Here is a 7,325-nt window from a genome sequence, read left to right on the forward strand (position 1 = left end):
AGACATAGAGAAACGTGAAAACGCTTCATTTAGAAAGAACGAAGCGTGAAGTCTGCCTCTGTAGTTTATGGGCCAGCCATTCGCAAGTAAAAAAAAAAAAAAAAAAAAAACGTGTAGAAATTCAACGATAATGTAAAGGAGAAGAAGAGCGCGAGGCGAAGCACCTCGACACGCAGCACCTCGCAAAACACGGCACGAGAAATAGAATATATCCAAAGGCTTTTACATCGTTCACGTAACGAGTCGTCGTCGTTTAGCTCATTGTACGGTAAATTGCACGGGCGATAAATAAAACTGAGTCAAGTCAACATTTTTTTTTTTTTTTTTTTCTGCAAGTTTTCTTTTTTTTTTTTTTCTTTTTTTCTGCGTGTTGTCCAGTGCCGCAAGTTGAATGATCCCCCAACCAAAATGGTATGAAATTGTCTATTCTATTCATGGCGTTTTTTTTTTTTTTTTTTTTTTTTTTTAGATGCTAATGTACAGTTTTTTTTGCGCTATCACCGCCTTAAATGGCAATGTTTTCTTAAAGATGCGTGTGGTAGCAAGTGCTGGCACCAGACGCGCCACTAAGTCAATGAGAAGGTTTTCTTTTTCTTTTCTTTTTTTTTTTTTTTTTTTTTTTTTTCTCGCTTCAACGAGTCGCATTAGCAGCATTATGCTGTTCTTTTTTCTTTTCACTATTTTCAACTCGTTTTTTTTTTTTTTAAGTCAAATAAAAATACCCGTACAGTTGGATGTCTTTTTTTTTTTAATGGTCTTTTGAGCCCTACGCGCATTACCCTATGCAAGCGCCTAGTGCGCTCCGCGGTGCGCCGTTGGATTGAGAGAAAGAGCGCGGGTGGTTTAAAAAATACCCAGCAGGGCTGAAACACACTGTATTTGAGAAAGTCAAAGAAGAAGAAGAAGAAGAAGAAAAAAAAAAAAAAAAAAAAAGAAAATTCCTGCACTCTTAAAGGGAAGGAAGAGCCCCCCCCCCCCGCTCTTTGCGCTATGCGCGAACGTCTGGTATTCGGATCAATTTGCGCGTTAGCTTCTAAAAGTATATAGAAAAGCCAGATTTCTGTTAGGGAGAGGGGGGGGGTGCGACAGACGGCCTTTCAAAATCGATTCCCATCCAAAAATAAAAGAGTCACAGAGAACCCCCTTACAAAAAAAAAAAAAAAAAAAAAAAAAAAAAAAAAAAGAGGTTATAGCAAAAGCAAAGTACTTGACACTATAACGGGCGTGTAGTAAAGCGAAAAAAGAACAGACGAGCAGCTGACCGTTCATTCATCAAGTGACCCAGCACCGACCTTTGACAGGTATCTATGGCAGCGCACTCTCACTACGAAAATGGATGAAGAGCCGCAAAATCAAGAGGAACAACACCCCCATGAACACGTTGATCTTCTTTACTGCTTCGGTTCTTTCTGGGCCCTTTTCTTTTTTTTTCTTTTTTTTTTTAAGGGGGGAAGGGAGACCGTATGTATTTCATTTTATTTTATTTTATTTTTTTTATCCCAGTTGTTTTGGTCACACTTTCCTTTTAACAGCAGAGAGTTTAAAAGAAGCCAGACGAATGTTTGTTCACATATTTTAAAAAATATATATACGTATATAATGAAATACAAGCAGAAAATCGCTGGCAAGAACAAATAGACATGCTGTGCTAAAGGTCATCCGATCCTTGGAAGTTGACCTCACAAGGGGGTCTATACTCTCGGCCCCCCCCCCCTTTTTTAACCCTTTTTGTTTTTTTCTAATGGATTTTTCAAAAAAAAATTTGTGTGTGTGCCAAAAAATTCCTGATGAGGTTGGCCCCATGTTTTGGTGGCACACACGGCCGAGACGAATGGATATATTATCAGTATCGTTTTGTCAGAATGTCTTCGTTCTTCCCTTTTTGCACGGCTCATTTTTTTTTTTTTTTTTTTGGAGACTTGTAATCTCTGGACGGGCGTCCACAAGATAAAAGAAGAAACGAAAAAAAAAAAATCGCATCAGAATGAGATTTTGGAAAGGAAGGATTATGGAAATGGATTACATTTCGTTTCGGTCGTCGGCATGTAAGAAGGGACGCACGGATCGAATGATGGATCCGAAGCGATTAATGGGAGGGGGGGGGGGGTGGGGGGAAAGGCGGCCATCACATCCAATTATCTGCTGCCCACCTTTTTCTTTTGAAAGGGGAAATGAGTCCGTTTGCTTTCTTTTCTATTTCTTTGGGATGGCTACCGTGCGGATCGAAACGGGTTGCACAGGACTGAAAATAAGAGCCACGTGCTGGCATGGCAAGAAGCGAAAAACAATTAGCTAACCGAAAGCCTTCGCCCGCCAAAAAATTGAATGGTAAAAAAAAAACAGAAAAAAAACAAAAAAATTTTTTTTAAAAAAAGAAAGACGTTGGTAATGGAAGAACGGAATCGATTTGCATACACGTTGAGACTGACGGGCATGGGGCGGAAGTAGACGGAAGACGAGAAGAACAGGAAAACAAAAAGAAATGGAGAAAGAAAAGTGAGTGAGAGGGTAATCAAAAGTGTGTGTTGTTCATCTCGTTAGTCGCCAACACAAGGTTCGTGCCATCAATATTCAATTCCTTTATTTTTTATGTGTACTCTTTGCCCCCCCCCCCCCCCATTTTTTTTCTTTTTCTTCTTCTTCGTCTTCGTTCATCTTTTCTTTCTTTTCTTCCCCCAACCGGAATATACGAAACAATGGATCACGTTCAACAATGCAGCCGAAGGAGGTGGAAGCTGCAGTCAGAGGCACCAAGATGGATGGCCATTGTGAGGAAAGGAAGCCGACGGGACTCGGAACCCCCCGAACTGGACGGACGGATGGACGACGTTTCAACCTATTCCTATATTTCCATGTTTTGTTTTGTTTTTTTTTTGTTTTTTTTTTTTTTTTTTTTCTTTTTGTTGTTGCATTTCTCACGTCGAAAACGTAAGGAATCAAAGAAATTCACGGCGGACAGCGTTGCAGCGTCGCGAGTCCAAAAATAACACCACCAGCTAACGGACTCTCGTTCAACAATGGATGACCTGTTCATTTATCTCCCGCAAGTGTTAACTGTTAAGGACGCGGGGCTTTGCGGCACACACAACAAATCCCCGCTTGCATACGCTGCAAAACTCGCACGCTCACGACAGAAAAAGATAGAAAATATATTGGATGCCCCTTTTTTCTCAACAAAAATAATATAAATAAATAAATAAAAAAAAAGGGGAAATGGAAATGAAAATAAAAATAAAATTTCACGGAAATTTTTATATTTGTATTCTTTGGATCTCCCCCATTTTTTTTTTTTTTTTTGTATTATTATTTGCTGTTGCTTTTTTCGCCCCAAACAGCGAAAGCAGTTGGGGGTTAGCAAAGATAAGCTGTCCGGCATCTGCTTAGAATTTTTTTTTTTTTAAGACCAACAATGTGTGGTGTGTGTGTGTGTGTGTGTGTGATGGCTGGCTGGATGAGAGGAACGCTCCTTCTCCATCATTGACCATAATAGGTCTGACAATATGTACGCCTTGCTTGCCAATTCCATTCTGGCTGGCTGGTCATCTATAGAGCATTAATATTGGCAACATGTTCTTTAAAAAAAAAATCCGCATGCTTCCCCCCCCCCCCCCCCCCCCCCCCCATTTTTGGCGGCATCCCTTTTCGCTTCGTTTTCGAATTTTAATCATGCATACACCCTTGCCAACGGAAGGAGAGAAACGAAAGAGTATTCTTTGCTTTTTTAATACTCGAGTTATGCGAGCGTCAGGCGAAACACGGACCATCTGTTTTTTTTTTTTTTGTTTTTTTTTTATGGCGAAATAACCATCTCTCTTTAGCTCGCCACCCCTTTCGTTCAAAACCTGGCGCTTACGCGCTTAAGAGAGACACACGAATTCGTGCCGAAATGTTATGGGCCGAACGTTTCATCCGACAACAATCACGCCAACCAGATACACGACACCACTAGAGAGCGGCTCAATCGTTTAAGACTCTAGGCCATAAGATTTCAAAAGTCGTTTGACAGTTAAAAAAAAAAAAAAAAAAAAAAAAAAAAAACATTTAAGTCTTTCTTTGATTTGGGTTCTATCCGCGGTTTTCACCGATCTTTTTTTTTTCTGCGGGACTTTTGCGTTCAAAAAAAAAAAAAAAAAAAAAGTTACGACCGATTTATTGTAGTGGTCCAGCGCTCTTCGCTCGAAATTTCGTTTTTTTTTTTTTTTTTTTTTTTTTAGAGAAAGAAAAAGTTTGAAATTTGGAAGCAACTGCTATGCCTGTTCACGAACGATAAGTCTCTCTCTCTCTTTTTTTTTTTTTTTTTCGTCTAGTATTGATCTTTGCGTCGAGTTTCTGTTCAATGTTTCCTGATAGTTTTGCCGTAAGAAACTTTGTTTTTTTTTTTTTTTTTCAGGAAATGGCAGGGGCCCCCAATGTTTACGATGGCGCTTGCCTTTTTATTCGCCCGGCAGCTCTTTTTTTTTTTTTTTTTTTACACCGTCCGCGCGGTATGACCCCGTACAGATTTTCGGATTTCCTTTTTTTTTTTTTTTTTTTTTAAACGTAAGGAAAGTTTTTTTTTTTTTCTAGTCCTAAAAAAAAAATTCCCACTTTTCAATATATTTCATTGCCTATTTTTTTTTTTTTTTTTTTTTTCAGCAAATTCCCTTGATGGTTTAGGATGGAATGTATTTTTTCTTCTTCTTCACCACCCCATCAATAATGGTGGCTAGAAATAGTTTGTTAGTGTCGGCTAAAAAAGATCGCCGGTCGGGTCATTCACGAAAAGCATTTCGGGGCTTTTTTTTTTTTTTTTAATAATGCGGGTTTTTGGATTCCCTTTTTTTTTTTCTGTGTTACGTTTTTGCCGGCATAACACAATTCCATCCCGTACGTGTCGACTGGCGACGACGTCTGCACATCCTTGTAAGGGATCCCCCAATCGAAATACATATTCCGACATCTTTTTCCTTTGAAAACATTCTTGATGCCCTTTTCTCCGTCGACTAGCGATTATTATTCATGGAACCTTATGGATTTTTTTTCTTCTTCTTCTTCTTCTTCTTCCTTCCCCCCCCCCCTCCACTTGCTTCTTTCTTTTTTCTTTGTGTATTTTTTTTTTTTTTTTTTACGATGGGCCCTAAACGTAATACACAGCTGCGCATAGATACGAGCTGCAACAGCGACAGAGCTGCTAGTAGTAGTAGATGGGCCAGGGAGCGAAAGCGAGTCAGTTTACCGACCAAAACATTTCCAATTGAGATCTTTTTTGCCGATCGGTTTACTCTCGAAAAAGCGAGGGGGGGGGGGGCTTCCCTAAAGGCAAAATATATATTAGAAAAAAAAAGGTTTCTACCATCCACCGGTGTGTGTGTGTGTGTGTGCCCCCAGTGTATGTTGCCCAGGACTTTTTTTTTTTTTTTTTATTATTATTATTATACTACTACTACAAGTATATTGTAACGTGGACGATAGGCAGAGGGGAGAGGCAAACTGTCAGTCAGGAATCTTATAGTCCTACGTCTATAACTATATCCCCCCTGCCTTGTTTTCCTCTCCAGCCTCTGTTATATATTTCCCAACAAACTCTTTTGCTAATGGTCTCCTGTGCAGTATATCTAGTAGTAGCTGTCTCCGATTACAATCTTTGCCCTTTTCACCTCCCACAACTTGCTGTCCTTTTTGTTCCAATGTTGCCTCTTTGAACGAAAGAAATCTGGGTGTGTGTGTGTGTGTGTGTGTGTGTGTGCATGACGCAAGTCAAGTAAAGCACACACCTGGTTTAACTACAATTTGGAAGAGGGAAATTATAAATCAAAAAAAAAAATAAATAAATAAATAAAAGGAGAGTTTTAATGGCGCGCTGACACGCATTACCGGTTGATTATCGGGTGACAGCAACTTCCCTACTCGTGTACACATGGACATACGCGTGTACGTACGTAGTTGGCGCTATTAAAAAGGAAGAGCGTGCTGCACTAATAGGCGTATGTATATTCTATGATAGCGTTAAGTCATACGAGTTTCATAGCCGTTCTTCTTAATGCAATCCGCTTTCTACCCGACTGTCTCTACGTCTGTGTGTGTGTGTGTGATACAGATAAAAGCCGTAGATAATGATCTGCTACATAGCGGTCTGTTCGCAATAGTGGAATCCGAGATGGTTCCATGTAATAAAGCTTCTCTCTCTCTCTCTCTCTTCCTTTTTTTCTCCGGCTCAATTCTTTTCTCTTCTGCAGCACTGATCGTCTCTCTCTTTCTTTCTAAGGCTCTAGTTCCGGTAGACGCTGCGAGGCAAGATTGTTGTTACTAAGGTAACGAGTGCGAGCTCAGCTGGCCACATAGAGTTATTTCGCCGCTCTATACAGTATACATATATATATATAAATATACTGCATTAGTTGGATTTTGTCGAATAAAGAAGGTGGCCGTTCTCGCTATACACACACACACACACACACACACACACACACTAGTTTGAGACCTATTACGTATAGTGGTGCTGCCTCATATATATAAGTTGCATTGTACGTGAGCGAGTGGCCCGCCTCCGTACGTTGTGCGTGTGGGGTGTGTTGTACACGCAGTCTTTGGTAGCCATACACCAAAAATAAAAAAAAGAACGGATTGCATTGAGATTCCGGCGGACATCAATCCTCACATATTGCTTCACGTCTTTGTGTAGTGGAGGCCGCTTGACCGAACCGCACACAACGGCCTATAAAAAAAACGAAGGGAGAGAGAGAGAGAGAGAGAGGGACGAAGGACGAAGGAGAGCGAAAGGGAGGCAGAGACGTTCAAGACGAATCGATAAACGACCACCCACCAAATAAAATAAAAAATAACTGTATGAATACAGTATATTTAGGGTATGTACAGTATATCGTTGCCAGGATATTTCAGCGTGCGTTCACTGCAAAACATCATCTTGTTAGCAAGCGGTGTTTGAAAAACATCTCAACATCATTCAAAGTGATGCAATAATTTCGTGACTCATCGCCTAGTACGCCGACGGGTGCCATAGGCTGTCGAGCCGCATCTCCCCCTCTCTTTTGATTTCGTTCATGTGTTGCAGAACGATTTGGATTAGAAACGAAAATCAGACAAAAAATCCACCTGTCCTGATCAACCCCAGTTGGATAAAAGAAATGCCTTGCTAAATTTTAAAATTTTGTTTTATTTATTATTAGTTTTTAAAAAGATCAATATTGATTGACTTATTGATTAAATCATAGAACACGGTTGGGGTAAGGTCGACGGTGGAAGGAGAGAAGAAAAAAAAAAAAAAAAAAGAAAGTTGCGCATTGTTACCGCTTCCGCTAGAATGGCGCTGCTCTCCAAGAGTCAGT

Source organism: Daphnia carinata, chromosome 10 (genome assembly GCF_022539665.2).
Source record: "Daphnia carinata strain CSIRO-1 chromosome 10, CSIRO_AGI_Dcar_HiC_V3, whole genome shotgun sequence".
NCBI lineage: Eukaryota > Metazoa > Arthropoda > Branchiopoda > Diplostraca > Daphniidae > Daphnia > Daphnia carinata.